The 18,209-nt window shown below is 39.5% G+C and overlaps 1 protein-coding gene across 1 annotated transcript in view; it reads left to right on the forward strand.

Annotated features, from left to right (window-relative positions):
* The window catches only part of LOC107651962 (zinc finger protein 420-like), a 106,606-nt gene that overhangs the window by 23,675 nt on the left and 64,722 nt on the right, over positions 1 to 18,209 (forward strand). The gene's annotated exons all lie outside the window — the stretch shown is intronic.

Raw genomic sequence — 18,209 nt, forward strand, 5'->3', positions numbered from 1 at the left:
AAGGAGTCCACAGTTTTGGTTAACTGCTTTGTGAAGAGTAGCCTTTCACCTTCTGTGTGACTTGATTTGTTTTACAAACAAGACCATCCTTCCTCTTCGTTTCACCATATTGTTATTGTAATAAGGTATAACACACGTCCAGAGGCTGTTATAAAAAGAATTTTCCTTTGTGGGTTTGGGCTCGAGAAGGAGCAAGGAATCTGAGAAAATGGGTGAAGAATAAAGGAACACAGACAAGTCAGTATTTTTGGCAAGGGAAGGCGTGAATCCCTATGACATTCTCCTTGGAAAGATAATTAAAGGAAAATGTGAGAACTAATGGAACACGTGGAAACAAGAGTTCCTAGATAGAAAATAGGATAAGAGTATCAAGTGTGAGAATGCAAAGTCCAAGAGAGAAAATCACAGGGCCGCCTCCCAAATTTATTTCATTGTGGCTAGGGAGGTACTCAATGAATACCTAACAAAGCATAGTTAATTTAGATTGGATGGGATGGCAATGATGACACCTTTTGGGCATGTTGACTTCAATATGGGCTTTTACAAAGGAATTTGACTCCTTGCTAAATGTTAATGAGTTTGCCTTGAACAAAAGCAGCATAGCTAGGTCAAGAGTCCACCCACAAATATCAGTTTAACCCTGTGTCTGATGACACGATATCCATACATCATTTATATTTCTTAGATGTGAATATGCTTGGAATGCTACATAAGGAAATCAAGATATTTGTTAAAATAGTGATTAAAATAAGATATTTGATAAAGAAATCTCTTAGGATACAAGCAAGGTAGAAAGCAGTGTGTGAGATCAGAACTTGGAAGAAAGAATACAGGAAAAAGTTCTTTCAGTTGGTGAGATCCTCTCTAGGTCACTCACTCAGACTGAGTCACTCACTGAGCTTCAGTTAGTGAGCTTGGTCTTTTTCTGGCTGCTGCTGGAGACAGATACCTGAAATTTTACTCTTGGCTGGTGAAAGGGAAGAGAGAACTCTGGAAACCGTCAGAAGAGGTTTTTTACTTTCCTGTTCCAGAGAAGTCATCTCTAAGTAGATACTGGTATCTGCTTTGCTGTAGATCAATTTTGGAGAAAGGGAAAGATCGAAGGCTGTTTATCTGGGCTCTGGGCCATACCAGGGTTTCCCGATTGTCAGCAGCTGCCATCTTGACTGACTGAATCTATGTACTTGGAGACATTTTTATCAAATTAAATTAAATGAATAAGGATCTTAGGTAGGACATAGTGTTTTGTGTTTGGTATTTTTTTTTTAGTGTCAGCTAGTTTTTAGTTTAACCTGAAGAACGGAAGACTCCACCATGAGACGGACTTGGAAGGTGGGTAGTTATAGTTCCCTGTTAGTTTAAGGCTTTCCTTGTTATTAATTTTTATTTTTATATTGTTAAACATGAATGAATAGCTTTTTATATAAATAGTTTGTCTCCAAGAACCTTCCATATTGACCTAGGGAAGGGAAGCCATCCCTAGCATTCCTTCAGAGAGGAGAGCTAAAAGATACTTCTGGGGGCATCAAACAGTATTTTATCACATCCTCCTCCTCTCAACTTTCTCATATCACCAACATTTCTTCATTATAAACCCAAGAGGGTTGTGGTAGGACTTATGGAAATTCCTGGGTTATAGTTTTAAGGTGAGGATGTAAAGAAAATTTGATAGCACCCTAAACTGTAATTTTCTTAGCTAATGTTTTTAATTTTTTTTAAAATCCTTACCTTCCATCTTGGAGTCAATACTGTGTATTGGCTCCAAGGCAGAAGAGTGGTAAGGGCTAGGCAATGGGGGTCAAGTGACTTGCCCAGGGTCACACAGCTGGGAAGTGTCTGAGGCCAGATTTGAACCTAGGACCTCCCGTCTCTAGGCCTGACTCAATCCACTGAGCCACCCAGCTGCCCCCTAATGTTTATAATTTTTATAAAGCAAACTATATTATTTGACTATGAAATCAAAACTAATGATTATGTTATAAAAATAATCCTAAAGGCTAATACTATTATAATTATAAAGGGGAAGGGAGTTTTGCACTCACAAATTCAAGGTCAAATATAATTATCCTAATAGGAAAACACATGTGAACTACATTATAATTGATTTTAAGACAGTTCCACCAAATCTAGATTCATCCTTATAAATGGTAGCCTACAGAACGTTTTCTCAAGAGATATTTGCTGTCAGCACCTCAAATGATAGGGACCTCTAAATTCAGATTAGTCTGCTGCCCAGGGTTTATGGATATCTTCCTGTTCAGTAGGAGGGACTGAGTCCTGGACATGAAGGAAGGAAAGAGGCAGGTGTTGAAGAGATGGGGCAAATGGAGCTCCTCAAATGAGCATGGGTAGTGGCCCAGATAGAATTCAAGTCCTGCAACAGAATTGAAGGCCTGAGGAAGAACAAGATCTAGAACCCTCAGAAGGAAAGTTCTAAGAGATTTAGGGACCAAGTGCAATTCTTCAGAAAGTGAGATGCTACCTAAGAAGACTGAATTCAAGAGATCAATATGACCATGGAGGACATATTCCAAGCAGTGGAGACAACTACAGGACAGACAGAGTTACAAGAGGTAGTGTCTTGACCAGGAATCACCCAGGAGGCCAGTATCACTGTGTCAGAGACAGAGTAGAGAGGGGTTCTTGTGGGAGAAACACCCAAGTTTGTAGAAGAATCTCAGCCCAAGAATGAGAGACTTGTATCTCATTCACTTTTTTAGAAAATAATTTAAGAAGTAGTTTATGGTTGTATAATTACTGGTGAAATATTCTGGAGGCTAATCAGGTAGCCTCAAGGCTGAAAGATAGATTCAGGGACTAGTAGAATAGCTTCTTTGCAGCTGATTATATAGAGTAGCTGCTCTGTTGTACAGTGTTAGTTTCATGTATAGAGTAGCAGCCACAACTGTAGAATAGCAGCTTCCCAGCTCTGGATTAGTGTTTGCATATTTATTAGGGCCAGGGAGCTTGTCATCTCCCATTCCAGAGAAATCTTCATGTTTCCTGAAAACCCTGGAAGGGGGCATGGCCAAATTCAGGTGCCAATGTGTTTTAGGGTGTGGTGACATAGTGAATTTGGGGGATTCCTCTGGAATGCCAGAGTCCCCAGTGCGCAGGCCCCTTGTTCCACATTGTTCACCCTGTCATCATTGGTCAATGTGGGAGAGGTCTCCCTGTCCTTCTGGAATGAGAACATGGGGTGGGGGATGTGGTACAATGGAGGACTGCTACAGGTAGTTAATATTACAGTTCTAAGAACAATATGAATACTTAATAAAACTGATTAGACACAAAACTGATGCCCAGTATGGAATATTACAGATCCCATAAACAGACTTGGTAACAACTATCTACAATTCATGTTTGACTCATGTTGAAACTACAGGTTTTGTAGTTGATGTTTAACCAGTTTTAACTAGTGAGAAGTGGCAGTTTTCAGAGTCTGAGGGATCCTTTCCTCAATACCCCTAAGGGCCTGCTATCAGTCCACATCAGAGTGAAAGATAAAAAGTCTGGAAAGGGAGTTGCGATCCCTATGATGAAGGGCAGGGCTTGGCAAGTAGAGGCAGCCAGAATCTTGAACTCCTGACACAGGGTACCATTGGAGGAAAGGGCTTCAGAGACTGGGTAGAGTGGGGCTCTTAGGTCTGGGAAGGCCCACCCAGAGTGAGCTGGATGTAAGCAAGACCCTTAGGAGTTGAGATCACTATGCCTTTTGGAAACCCATTCTTCAGGTGCAGGTCCCATGCAAGTCTGGGCCAGGAAACCAGAAGACTCCAGACTTCTGCTGGCTTCCTTTTCCTTTGAGCCTCATTCTCCACTTCTTACCTCATGGTGGGCAACGTCTGAGGCAATCTGGAACATGGCTCTCTCCTAGAACTAGCTACTGGCTATCCACTCTCATATTCACTTCCCAAATGTCACAGGGCACCATCCCCACATTTACCATTGAGTCACACTTTCCCTTCCCACATCCCTTAAACTAGCTCAGGTGTCCTATATCCCTACCCCTAGCTCTTGGTTAGAGGTTTGGTGATACTGCCTATAGCATACCAGGTATATTAGTGTTCGACCCGGTTCTGGTTTCCCAAATTAGGAAGCACACCTGATAATGTAAAAGTAAGAGGTACTGCTTTATTACAAGCTCGAGCTTGGGTCCCACAGCCTCCAAGGCAGATGGGACCATGAATGAAGGGGAGGAGAGGATTGAGTTGCAGCACAGGATAACAGGATATCTTAGCAGAACAGTTGGGAAATACTGGGTAGGGTTAGGTCCTTGGGGTCAAGTGATGCCTATTTCTGTTTATCTTCTCAGAACAGTTGGGAAACCCTGGGTGGGGTTAGGTCATGGATCCACAGTCCTGGGGGGATGAGTCCTTCAGTTGTTCAGATCTTACATTAGCATCTTGAAAGTATGATTGGTCTATTGATATTGTATCTGGTGTGTTCATATACCAGATTCACAGTCATGTTACTTTTTTGATTATTGTATTTGCAAATCTTCAGTCCAAAGGACAAAAGGATTCCTGAGCAGGACATTATTTGCCACAGGGTCCTAGCTACCACCTTATTAGACCACATTCCGTATCCTAATCACATGTTGGATTAACCTCCTCCTCTTTGATTCAGTGATTGTCAGTTGAGCCAGTGTTAAAACCTATGCCATGTCACATGTTCATTAGCTACACTCCACATTCCTAAACTCTCCAAAAAATTTGAGGGCACATGTAGAGCCCTCTCTCAATTCCACCAGAGGGGCAAGCACAATATAGCCTATATTGTTTAACTCCTTGTCTCTGAGTCTTTATTCCTTTGTCTCTCTCTCAGTCTCTCATTCTCTCCTCTATCCATTTTCCCTCAGTTTCCAATCTCCTCCTCCAAAAAATATTAATATGTAGCTGCAGGAGGTTACATTATGGCACCCAACAGATTATAAATCACCTGAGGAAATGTATTGGGTTCAATATTGGAGACAGAGCAGCAGACCTGCATTTAGCCAATGAGATGAGTTGCTGTTCCATTCTGGAACATGGGTCAAAAACCTGTCTTCTCATACTACGAAATCTTTAAAGCTAGGAATTTAGATCTCAGAGGCTTAGTGTATTTGAGGCATTGCTGTAAAGGCAGAACCATAAGGGTTAAGCCTCCTCTTCCTCCCCAGTTGAGCTGCATAGTCGGGGTCGTGGATTGAACTGTGTACGACCTGCACAGCTGTGTGCTCAAGGTTGGAATAACAGCGGCGGGAGGATTGATAAGGTCTGTGAGAAAGAAACTGTAAGGTTGGAGTAGCCAGCAGAAGACTGATAAGGGTTGTGAGAATTTATGAGAGGCTGTGGGAAAGTTATTTCTCTGTCTTTGTTTGGAATCTTCTCGGTTCTTCCCTGTGCCTGGCAGGTAACGTCATGAATTCCTATGAATCTGCCCAATTATTGGTTCCTGCTGTTGCTGGGTGGTAACATTATATCTTCCTGTGTGTTGACCTATATATTGCTTTGTTTGAACTCAATAAAGGGTCGTTATACATTTTCCATTAGGGTCCATTCGTCACTTTGTATGACCGTTACCCCACGCAAGGTCGCAAGAAGGTTGGCCACCTTTCAGACGAGCCTTGCAGCTTAGCTCCAGGTGTAACTTAAAGTTACCTTGAAATATTGTCCTGACTTTCCAGAACAAGGAGCATTTACTAAACAAGAATGGCATTTAATAGGGCAAACTATGAAAAACAAAAATTTTAAAAAAGGACACAGAATATTACCAGCAATTTGAATCACATGAAATCTAGTCAGAATACTGCACAAAATGTGGTGAGTTGAGCTGTTTCTCAGTTTCTTCCCCCTCCTTTCACTAATTCTACTAACACTTATATATCACTATTGCTCTTTCAACTTTTATGGCTTTAACTGACTTTCTATCAATTTATTCTCTACCCTCTTACTTGTGCCTGCTGCAGAAGCTGCAAGTAAGTCTGACCTTCCCTCACCTTAGGAGTATCCTCTTGATCCTCCCTTCCCCCCACTCCACCTGAATTTCAACCTCCACCTCCACAAAAACCTAATGCAGGATTACAATCATCCTAAATCTAGAGAAGAAAACAAGCAAAACAGCTTCTGCAACAGAAATTTGAAATAATTCTGAGAATGCAGAAGTAATTTAGAACAGCATAATAATGTTGCATTCCTGACTCCTAAAGAGATCAAAAGCAGGGTAATTCAGTATGGTAATAAAGCTCCCATCACCAAGGAGCTGCTGGACAAGATAAACAAGCAATCTCTAAATCCAGATCATTGTTATCAATTGCATCTATGCTTATTGCCAAAGATTTCTTAACTTGAATGTGCTATTTCAAAAGTTAAGCAAGGAACAAGCTAGATTAAAAAAAAAAAAGGAAATCCATGTGCCCATTACCTATGATGAATTAACTGTCACAGGTAAATTAGAAGTATTAATAGGTAATTGTTATATTCAGAAAAAACTTTTAATCAAATTGGGCTAGCTGCTAAAAGAGCATGGCAAATTGTAACTAACCTATGTAATGTTACAGAGTTCTTTGAGGAGACAATTCCTCACAAAAAAGCTATGAGAACATGCCAAGACATAAAAACTTTAGTCCACAAGAATCCAATGTCAGTTCAATTTAAAAAGACAACACGTGTTTGCTTTGCCTACCCCAAAGATGGACATTTTAAATGATCATATCCCAAATTAAAGCCGAGACGGTCTCCTGAATTTTTCAGTGTCTCACAGAGCAGCATTGGGCCACAACATGTCTACTGAGACCACAGGCCCAAACAACCAAGTCCAATCACCTACATAATTTAAACATTGGTGGAATAATCCTGAGCCCCTTTAGAATTCAGGATACCAAAGAAAAGGTTAGTGATCCCAAAAAAGTTAAAACAGGCAGAAATTTTGCTCTCCACTGTGATATCTAAATCACTTTAAAAGACTGATATATATTAATTTAAGGTCGCCAAGGAATTCAGCTATGTAATTCCTAAATGAAAACTCAAGTCATCTGCCAACCTTTCTTTATGGTGTTTTAATTACAAACAGGAGGAAGAAAGTATTAGAGGGAGAGAGAGAGAGAGAGAGAGAGAGAGAGAGGGAAAGGGGAGAAAAGGAAATAGGGCTTAAATACCCACCCTGTTTAGGCTGAGCCAAAGCGGGCCCAAGGCTCTGGATAGCCAAGGCAAGGAAAGAGATCAGTCCCTATCACTCACATGACCACAATGAAGAAAACAGTCCGTGGGCTCCTCCAACTCCAAGCATCAGCCTCCAACTCCCTCTCCCCCTCCTCACAGGAAGTCTCGAGAACTCCAGAGTCTGTTCCCTACCTCACTTCCTGCGTCTCATATGTGCCAGTGGTGGCTCTAGCTTAATCTAGGACCGCCTAGAGGTCTGTCCTTTTTTGCACATGTCTGTTGAAGGCCATATTCTCAAATAAGTAAATCTTGAGTTTTGCTGTAGCCCTTCCTAATCTTGTTACCCTGAGTAGGGTGGAGATTATAGTTTCCAAGACCTGATTCTGTTATTCCAAGTATCTCTATTGTTATTGATCAGGAAATAGCTAAATCCTATCTTCTAAAGAATGGTCTGAATAGGGTGGAGTAGTTTTGAAATTCACAAAATCTCCCCTGAGGCCCAAGGAAGACTAGTCTCTCAGATGGGTCTTATAAACATACCAGCTATGAAATTACAATAGTTAGAGATAAGGGGAAAATAGGAGAGATAGAGAGAGAGACAACAAAACCAACGTTTTGCTGGGCACATTGACAAAAGCCAATTAGGGTGCAGTCCCCTTTGGCAGAAGAGTGTACATTCAAAATAAATTCAATCAACCTTCAGTTCAAGCAACCACACCCCAAAGTTCATTCTTGATCTTGGTGTAATGTAGGTTTTCTGGCATCTTTCTGCAACAGTTCATTCTCTGGATTTAGGAGTTAGCAAGCTTCTTCCTTGAAGATCTTTCTCAAACAAACAAACAAACAAAATTTTTCAAAATCTTGGATTTTTATTAAAATACAATCCCCCCTGAAGTGGGTGTTAAAAAAAAATCCAGTTCAGCTCAGGATGCATTGTTGAGTTATGGAGGTGTATGATTCAGTTATTAAAAGAATTCAAAAATAATAAAAACAAAACAAACATATACAAAGGGAAAAAATATGGAAGATAGTTAACTTTCTTCCCTTTTTTCTTTTCTTTCCCTTTTGGGAAAAAGGGAAGAAAAAAAGTTCAAAATCAGAATCAAAATACCAAAATCTCTGTATAAAATGTTGAGTAAACAAGAATAACTTCATAATGGGCCCTTGTAAAGGTCCAATTTAAAGTAATTTCTATCCCACAAGTCACTTACCCATTTGCAGCCAAGACTACAGGAAGTTGTCATATTATAAGAAGGAAAGGAACTAGAATTTTATTTTGATAGGGAAGAGTCATTCCCTGGTCTGACTTTTTTCATTCTCAAGGATATAGGGAGCCAGCATGATAGTCAAATTTTTGTACTTGTATGAGTACTTCATAAAGAGTGTAGATACAAGGAAGTCCTACGACTTAGCGTATGTCAAGCTTCGCAACGTTGAGTCCACATTAGTATTTCCTGTGTGCTTTTTTGGCACTATTCAGGTTAAGTCTGTGCTCCTTGTTTTTTATACCATTTCCTGGAATCAGACACAAACATTAATCATAGTCCCATAACATTTTATCAATAAATGGCAGGTTCCCACAGTCTAAAGCTGTTTGGGTATGTTTTAATAATATAACAAGTATGTATATTTAAACTTATATTACTGCAGAGTGAGAGGGAAAAAATTTAATTGTATGTATCTTTTGTACAAGAAATGAGGAAAGGGGGGAAAATTCAAATATTCAAAATAAAAGCAATAATAAAAAATAAGGGAAAGAGAAGAAAAAAATCAGGAATTCAATGTGTTTTTGAAAAACAGCATCCACTTGTCAATGGATTATTATCTTCAATGCATGTGATAGGATACAGTCAATCAGTCTCAGCAGAAGATACTCTCTTTACATGTGAGCAATGAATCCAAGAGTCCTTCTCAGAGTCCAAGAGTCCCATACAGAGAAATATGGGGCCGCATGCCAAGAAGGATGTTTCAATCTTGGCTCCTGTACAGCCAGGTTCAGTAGCTGAGGATAAAACATTTGCTATAGTATAGTGTAGACACTCTGTACCGGAGGTCTGTAGGCCAAAACAACAGAACTCCAGCACAGAGCATCTAGTTCTGGAACTTCTGGTTAGGCTGTAAGGGGATCTTTGACTTCACTTCTGGCCAGCTGAGCAGGGAGCTGTGGAATGCCACATGGGACACATCTCTGGAGCCCTGTGATTGCCATTACCAGCAACCACATAATCACAGCAACCATCATCCAATCTACTGTTCTGGGGTGTCATGGATTTCTAATTGACCATCATTACTGAGATAAGTGAAGGGGAGGCTGGGAGAGGTGAGGGCCTGTGCTACGGGTGCTATTTCCCACCATTAGAAATAGCAGCAGCCATCTTAATTTACATAAGGAATGCCATCTTGAAGCTTAGTGCAGACTTCATTTCACCACAATTGCTTTTGTGCATCCTTATTAACCCTTATTTCTGCTTATTAACCCTGCCCTTCCCTAAAAGACCGGCACATATGCCACCTTGTGGTCAGTTAGGCTAGTTAACCCCTAATTGCCTGCAGGGCTAACAGGCTATCTATAATTCTATCTTCTGTTACTGCCCCCCTGATGGAGAACCCAAAAAATTAAATTAAAAAAAAAAACAAGGTTAAGCAAAGGAACTGGTAGTAGTGAGGGAGGCCGGAAAATGGCCAAACTTGAGGGCCTAACAATCTGACCTGTCAGAACGGTAAATATACCAAATCCTAGCAGGAAGGCCTAATGAGCTGGTCAGCCTTGAGAAACTTGTCAGAACCATAAATATGCCAAACCGCCAGCTGCAGTAGGTACCAGATAAAGGCCAGGAGGACCCCAATAAATATATCAAACAACAGGTCAAGGGGACCCCAACAATATAGAATTGTCAAAGCTCCAAGAATAGTAGGAAGCAGATAAGGGCCATACATGCAGGCAAAATTCCAAGGATGGTAAGGTACCTACAGAAAAGTATAAAAAGCCCAGCCTGTCAGAAGCAACTCGGAACTCTGATGATAGAGGTTCCCACTGATGCACATCAGTTCAATAAATGGCCTTTCTCTGCCAGTGTGCATTGTTCTTGGACTTCCATGGTGGTAGGTGAAATCCTGGACCTTAACAGTAGCAGTAGCTGACCCTTTCACGAGACATGGCCCAAGATGTATGGTATTACAGAAAAAAATGGCAGATCATTTTGTGTTCTCTGTACTAAAACAGTAGTAAGCAGAATGTGGAATATAAATAGACATTTTGAAACTAATCATTCCCAGTTCTTGAAAAAAATGAGGATGAAAGGAAGGAATACATTTCCAGGTAGTTACACCTTTATAAGAGCCAATCTAATTCCATCCTTAAATTTGTAAAAGGCTCTACAAACTTAACATCTGCAAGTTTTAGAATTGCTCACTCCATAGATCAACATGGAAAAGCACTCAGTGAGGGAGAATTTATTAAATAAACTCTCCTAATATGTGCACCAGTTCTGTTTCACAATATGCAGAATAAAGATGCAATTATTAAGAGAATATCTGAGTTACCACTCAGAAATATCATAAAAGACCAAATAATGAGACTGAACACAAACGTACAACATCAATTAAAGAGAGACATAAGTAATTGTAAATATTTTTCCATCTCTCTTGATAAAACTACTGACGTCACATCACATGCTCAGTTGGCCATTATTGGTCTATATTCTGATGATCTCCCAATGAGAGAAGAGTTGATAAAGTTAGTATCAGTGCTGTATCAGTGCCAACAAATACATCAGGAAGCGAAATATATAAGGTTGTTATACAAACATTCTGTGACCTAAGCACTGATATCTCTAAAGTTGTGTCAGTGACAACAGATGAGGCACCAAACATGGTAGGGTTTCTCAAATTGTTTATGCAAGTTATTGGACATCCAATTGTGCCTTTTCATTGTATTTTTTTGTTGTTGTTAAAACCCTTACTTTCTTTCTTGGAATCAATACTATGTATTGGTTCCAAGGCAGAAGAGTGGTAAGGGCTAGGCAATGGGGGTCAAGTGACTTGCCTAGGGTCACACAGCTGGGAAGTGTCTGAGGCCAGATTTGAACCTAGGACCTCCCATCTCTAGTCCTGGCTCTCAATCCACTGAGCCACCCATGTGTCAAGGCAGGATTCACCAACTTAAATGACTTAATGTCAGTTGTTACAAAAATAGTTAATTTAATAGCTGCTTGTCCCCTTCACAAGCCAGAATTTTCTGCACTTTTACTGGAGGTTGATTCCACTACAGTGGATGTACAATAATGTAAGATGGCTCAGCTGAGGAAAATTTCTTGAGCACTTTGTGGAGTACTTTGAAGAAATTAAGGGATTTCTTGAGGATAAGCATCTGGGAAACTTTCCTCAGCTCAATGATAATGAGTGGGTCAACACCCTGATGTTTTTTACAGATCTCTCTGTTCATATTAATGAACTGAACTTAAAGTTACAAGGTTTTGGCAAAATTATTGACGTTATGTTTGGATACATAAAAGCTTTTGAAAGCAAACTTAAAATTACCAAGCGAGATGTAGAAACTAAAAAATAAAAGCATTTTCCTCGATTAACAAAGTATTTTGAGAAGGCCAGTGCAGTTGTACAAAATGAAATGGAACCCTTGCATATAAAGTACCAGCATGTTTTAGACTCATTACTTGACCAGTTCAGTGATAGATTTAATCAATTTAGAAGCCTAGAACACTCCATGAAAATAATTAAGTATCCTGATGTAGTAGTCTACAGTAGTTTGGAATTAAATGGTTTCCAATAGATGCAAACTGATGATTTGGAGATGCAACTTGCAGAATTTCAAGACAGCATCTGAGCTCAGGTGTTTGTTGAGTTGAGGTCAAAGCTTGAGAATCTGGAAAGGTGCTGCTTGGAGAATCAAGAGAAGTGCTACTACCAACAAGAAATTTGGAGTGCCTGGTACCAATTACCAGACACTTTTAGCACCCTGAAAAATATAGCAATGGCTTTACTCACGATTTTTCCCTCTACATACTTTTGTGAGACCTTATTCTCAGTGTTAAATAATATCAAAACCAACCAAAGGAACAGATTGACTGATGGAGTTAGTAGTGTTTGCTTGAGCTTAAAGTGTACAAAATATCAACCTTCAATTAAAGATTTAGCTAATGATATTCAGCAGCAATAAAAGTCACTAATAGGCAGGTTACTTAAAGAATTCCCCCTCCCCTTCACTTATCTTAGTTCATGGCACCCCACACAAGTTAAATAATATCAAGACCAACAAAAGAAACTGACAGATGAACAAAGAAGTCACTAAGCAGGTAAGTTAAATAATTAACTTTTGGTTTATTAAATACAGTTAAATATTACAATTATACATTTTGTTATTTAAACTATAAATATCGAGAAATTGTGTTTTTTTTTTCTCAAAGTGACACACCACCAGAGTTATGCTCGTTTTTTTGGTGAATTTTGACACACCAAGCTCAAAAGGTTGCCCATCACTGACAAAGAGGGTTTAACAACCAAGCCCGAAGATGTTACATGTGTAGGAGACTAGGCCACGTAATATGTGATTGTCAGTCATGGGAACAAATATTTAAGCACAATGGGAGATATTATAATAATTACAGACAAAATGGAGGAAATAATTTCAGGGGAATCCAAGGCAGGAATTACAATGCATTCAGAGATAATGGTTTTAGAGGACATGGTTTTGTCAATCATTATGGATATGGGTATCAAAATAGGAGACCTAGCTATCCCAAAGCATACAATGATAGATACTATCAAGGGACTTCCCAGGCTCCAGATATGAAGACAATGCACACCTACATAAAAAATGGTGCAAGACCAAAATACTCCCAAGTGGCTAGTGATAGTACCCAAAAATATGATTCTCAGAAGGGATCAAAGGGTGGTAAGGCTTCATTATGAAGGTTTCCTAAGAGGAGTGTAACAATTTGTTGCAAATGAATATATAGAAACTGAGACTTTGGAAAATGAAGAAAATGCAATAAGTAATGTAAAGGATGAAGGACTGTGGGGGACCAACAGACCCCCACCCACTGACATGGTCACAGTGAGAAGTTGGAAGCTGCAAAGCAGCCCCTCCCCCCGAGAATAAAATTCTCCCCCCTGCCAACCTCCCTTCTATGACTTCTTTCTCCAACTTCCCCCACTAATGGACTTGTTATGATTATTAATATCTCCCCAATACAGGAGAAATAATATGAGGCCAAATATTTATAGGATCAACATATATCCCACTTTAATCCCCCTAGATTATTACCCCAAAAAGTCTGCAATTACAGAATCAAAGCCCAAAGATTATTGCCCATAACCTCCCTCTCCCTTTCTCTAGCACAAGATACACTTCAAGGTCCTACAATAAACACTGGTCAAATGCTTGAGCACCAAAATAAACCTTTCCTTACAGTTATCACACTCTAATGAATTTGTTGATGAACAGAAACCAGGCAGCATTACTAGGCACTTCAAAGTAACACAAGAAAAACAGAACTTGTAAATTGAGTAAAACCCCAAAACTGGTCTGCTTTAAGTTATCTTCTAGCTTTACACCTAGATAGGAAGATGTTTTGTTATTTATCTCTCAAGCAATTGTGATTGATAGTGAAATCTGAATCAATTTATCAAATTTACCTCATGCATTAGGTTTAGAACAGAAAGACTTTATGGATTGCAGGAGATCTTCCCTGCATTTCCTCAAATAAGCCATGCTTGCAGGATTAGCAAAATCAAAATCTTCTCTCTGTTCTTCAGTGAGCCAACTCATCAGGGTGCTGTCAGTTCTCCTCTCTTCAACAAATTGCCTATGCTCCTGGGGACTACATAATTCTGAAAGGAGGAACTCTGAATCCTTGATATCATGTTCAAAGATTTTAAAAGCCCTCTCAGTTCCTTAAGCACATGGTAAGACTCAGAGAGAAATTTTGGAAATATGAGCTGGATAGTGTATAAATGGAGATTTTGAGCCTTTGGACTTCATCTGCCAGAAGTCCCTTAGTTTTTCCCAGGGTTCCATTTTCCTGTGTCCCCACATTTTCATGATTGTATTTAAGTGGCTGTAACTCCTCCTTCTTCCTCTTTTAAACCTGGGACCAGGCTGAAGTCAGGTAGTTCTTTTGCTTTAGTTATTATTAATAAAACTTTATAAAATATAAGATTTAGTTATTGATTGTTAATTTAAAAACCCACAATGGAATCAAGTTCCTTGGTTGAAAACTGTTTGTGTGTCTTTGACTACCCTAGCAGGGACTGATATCTTTGCAATGTCCCTGAGTGGTAATATTTTCTCAACATCATTGTTGACTTCCTTGCTATTTTCCTGAGTCCCTTTCTTGTCCTTCCCTTTTGCTTTCTTATCCTTCTCCTTATTATCTTTGTCCCTAAGCCCAGTGTCTTCTCATTCACTTCCATCCTTAGCCTGATCTAATCCTTGTTTTTGCAGAAACTCCTCATACATTTTCTTAACTAACTGTTCCAGATTTGTTTCTACAAACAAGATTTGAGCTGCCTTCTTTGGTGTCATAAACTTGATAATGTTCTTAAGAGAGGTGAAGGTCCATATGGCAGCCATGGTAAACACATACAGTTGGGTGAGGATTTGCCACAGTACAGTGTTGGTAGTGAAAGGTATAGTCATTATAAAAGCAGTTGAATTAGATATCAATTCTATAGTGTCCATCAGAATATTAGTCACTACACAATACATTAAATTATAAATCCAATAACATGCAAAGACTGAGAGTACCACCAGTCCACAGATTATCTGCAGAAACATCTTTTTTTTTTTTACTAATATCTTTCACTGTTGTTAGATTTAAAATGGTTGAGGTCTTAAACTGTAGTGAGTTAAATGGTGGAAGATATAAATTGTGATAGATATAAGAGAGGGTGAGTAAATTTGACCACAGAAATATGTTTAACTACAGTGTCTTGGTTTTTAAATCAAATATAAGGTGGTCACCAGGGAAATATTCCCAATTATTCAAATACCCAAGTCAACTGAGTTTTATAGAGATTTTAATTAATACAAATGTGGAATTAAAGAAAAGAGAGAAAGAGAGAAAAAGGAAATAAGTATGAAGGGCCTTAAGCCAACATGGCCTAGACTTGAGTCTTAAGAGAGAGAGATCAGTCAGTCAGTCTTTTAATACTCACCACAAGATCTGCCTAAGCAAGGATTCTAGTGACACCAGACCAGCATCATCTCAGCTGCTTTCACCAGCTCCCTCCTCCATCTGAATGTTTCAGAATCAGTCCTTCCTTAATCTGAATGTTTCAGAATGAGTCCTCCTCGATCTGAATGTTTCAGAATGACCTCCTCAATCTGAATGTTTCAGAATGATCTCCAGCTCTTCTCTGAGCTCTATATTTTAAGGGCAAAATCTCCTATGTCACCTCCCCTAAGTTTTTCCATCTACCAATCACTGTAGATGTTTTCCAAAAGACAGCCCATTTTGAATTCACAGCTAAGTAGATTAATCTCTTTAGTAAGTCAGAAAAAAATGCTGCTGTGTCGACTAATTTCATTAAGAGAAAACCTCTGAGTAAGTTTTCACCTTTTAGGTCTAAGTAGTTTACAAGTTGCCCCACCTTTATAGGCACCTAGCATCCCATTGTATCAATTCCAAAAACAGGCATGGCTCAAAGAACTCCTTTCCTTTATAAGAATGGTTTTCATGTACTTTCATTGTTTAGCAAGGAGTTTTCTGCCCTAAAGCAGTCTTAAGTAGGGGTGGAGTAAGGATACTCCCATAGCAAGGAGTTTTCACGTTCAAGTAGAGTTCTCACTATCTGGTAGGGAATTATTTCAAGTAGGGAATTGGAGGATTCCTCAATGTGGAGTAAAATTTTTAACATTCATAAGTCTGTGAAATTTTAAGGTTTATACTGTTTTGGGAAGGGTGAGACCTTTTCCAGGGTACCAAGTTGTATTAGAGGCTCCTTTAACATTTAAGGTAAATGGAAAGATTGGAACAGTCACATTGGGAAATAAGGTTATAGGAGAGACTGAATTCTCACTCCCCTCCCCCACTTCCTGTTCTTCTGTTGGTCTTAGGGGCTATTTAGCGTTGGTAAGTTGACAGCAGCTTTCAACCGACTAATTTCACTTCAAAATCCTGAAAAAGGGATTTATTTTAAAGGAAGAAAAGGTAGGGAGTTGGGATAGGGTAAAGGGAATTTATGAATTCCCTAATCTATTATAAAATCAATATAAAGAAAGTAAAGGTTGAATTGTCTTTAAGGGAATATTGTCAATGACTTGAAAAAGATATTCAGAGCTATGCTCCAAATCTTTCAAGGAGAAACCAATAGCCATAAGTTCAGAGTAAATCTTCTCTGTCAGCTTCTACCTCAGAGCCTCAAGGAAGAAGTGGGAAAATCAGTTTTTGTGCCAGTTTATTGAAACTGCCTTCTTCCTAGCCACATTCTTCCTTGGAATCTTCCTGATTGACAGGTCTTCAGACTTCTATTTTTGCATTTGCTTGCAAGTCTTTCTGTAGTAGTAATAAATTCTTCACACACCCTATAAAAACTGCATTGTACCTTCAGTCTGGTGCAACTTTCACTAGGAAAGTTGCCCTGGCCAGTTAGGTATGTATTATTTATAAATTATATTGATTCCATTAATTGAACTTCTGGGTGTCTGGACTCACTTTATGAAGTACCCCACTTCATTAGCTCCTTAGTTGGCCTTATAACTTCCTGCACTCCACACCTCAAGCCTCTGCAATTCTAACCCCCATATACTCTCTCCTTGTGGGCCTCCCATTCCCTTGCCCCTCTCCCCCATGGGGCCCTACACTCCCCCAGGAGCTCTCTGATGCCCCCATTTCCCTCAAGCAGTAAATAGGCAGGGGGAGGGCAGGGGGAAGGGTCCCCAGGATGGTGGGGGAGGGAAGGAGGGGCTGGTTGCTGGGGGGAGGGGGACACTTTCCTGCACAGCCTGGTGGGTGGTGGCCCAAGGAGAATCCCAACTCTGGGGTGGAGTCTAGAGGTTGGGGCGGGGTCTGGGGGGGAGAGAGGGGTCATCACTCTTGTCCTTGTGTGAGAATGACTTCTCAGTTTATCTGTGGATAAATTTGTGGGCATCCATTTGAGAAACTGGAAAGGTTTTTCTTAAATTAACTTTTTTTCTTCTAATATTACTTTCCTCCCAAAGATTTTATTATACATTTTTCCAATTGCATGCAGAAAAAATTTTTAACATTTGTTTTCTGACATCTTGCAATCCAAATTTACCTCTAGTGTTTCATTGATCCTCCCTTCTATTTTTTAGCTAGGACCAGATCTTTTGATGATTACTGCTTGATAATACAGTTTAAGATCTATTACTGTAGGAAAACATCCTTCACTTTTTTTCACTAATTCCCTGGATGTTCTTGATCTCTTGTTCTTCTTCAGCCATTCCCCAATTGAAGGGTATCCCCTCAGTTTCCAATTTTTTGCCACCACAAAGAGCACAGCTATGAATATTTTTGTACATGTCTTTTTCCTTATTATCTCTTTGGGGTACAAACCCAGCAGTGCTATGGCTGGATCAAAGGGCAGACAGTCTTTTACAGTCCTTTGGGCATAGTTCCAAATTGCCCTCCAGAATGGTTGGATCAGTTCACAACCCCACCAGCAGTGGATTAGTGTTCCTACTTTGCCACACCTCCTCCAGCATTCATTGCTTTCCATAGCTGCCTTGTTAGCCAATCTGCTAGGTGTGAGGTGATACATCAGAGTTGTTTTGATTTGCATTTCTCTGATTATAAGAGATTTAGAGCACTTTTTCATCTGGAGGAAATGGAATTTCCCTATCTAAATCTTGCTGCTTGACTTTGTTGGAAATATATAGAAATGTTAATGATTTATGTGGGGTTATTTTGTGTCCTACAACTTTGCTAGTTATTCTTTCAATGAATGTTTTAGTTTATTGTTTAGGATGCTCTAAGTATACCATCATATCATCCGCAAAGAGTGATAGTTTAGGATCAACATTGTCTACCTAAACTTCCTCAAATTCTTTCTCAACTTTTATTACTGGAGCTAAATTTCTAGTAC

This window comes from Monodelphis domestica, chromosome 3 (assembly GCF_027887165.1).
Source record: "Monodelphis domestica isolate mMonDom1 chromosome 3, mMonDom1.pri, whole genome shotgun sequence".
NCBI lineage: Eukaryota > Metazoa > Chordata > Mammalia > Didelphimorphia > Didelphidae > Monodelphis > Monodelphis domestica.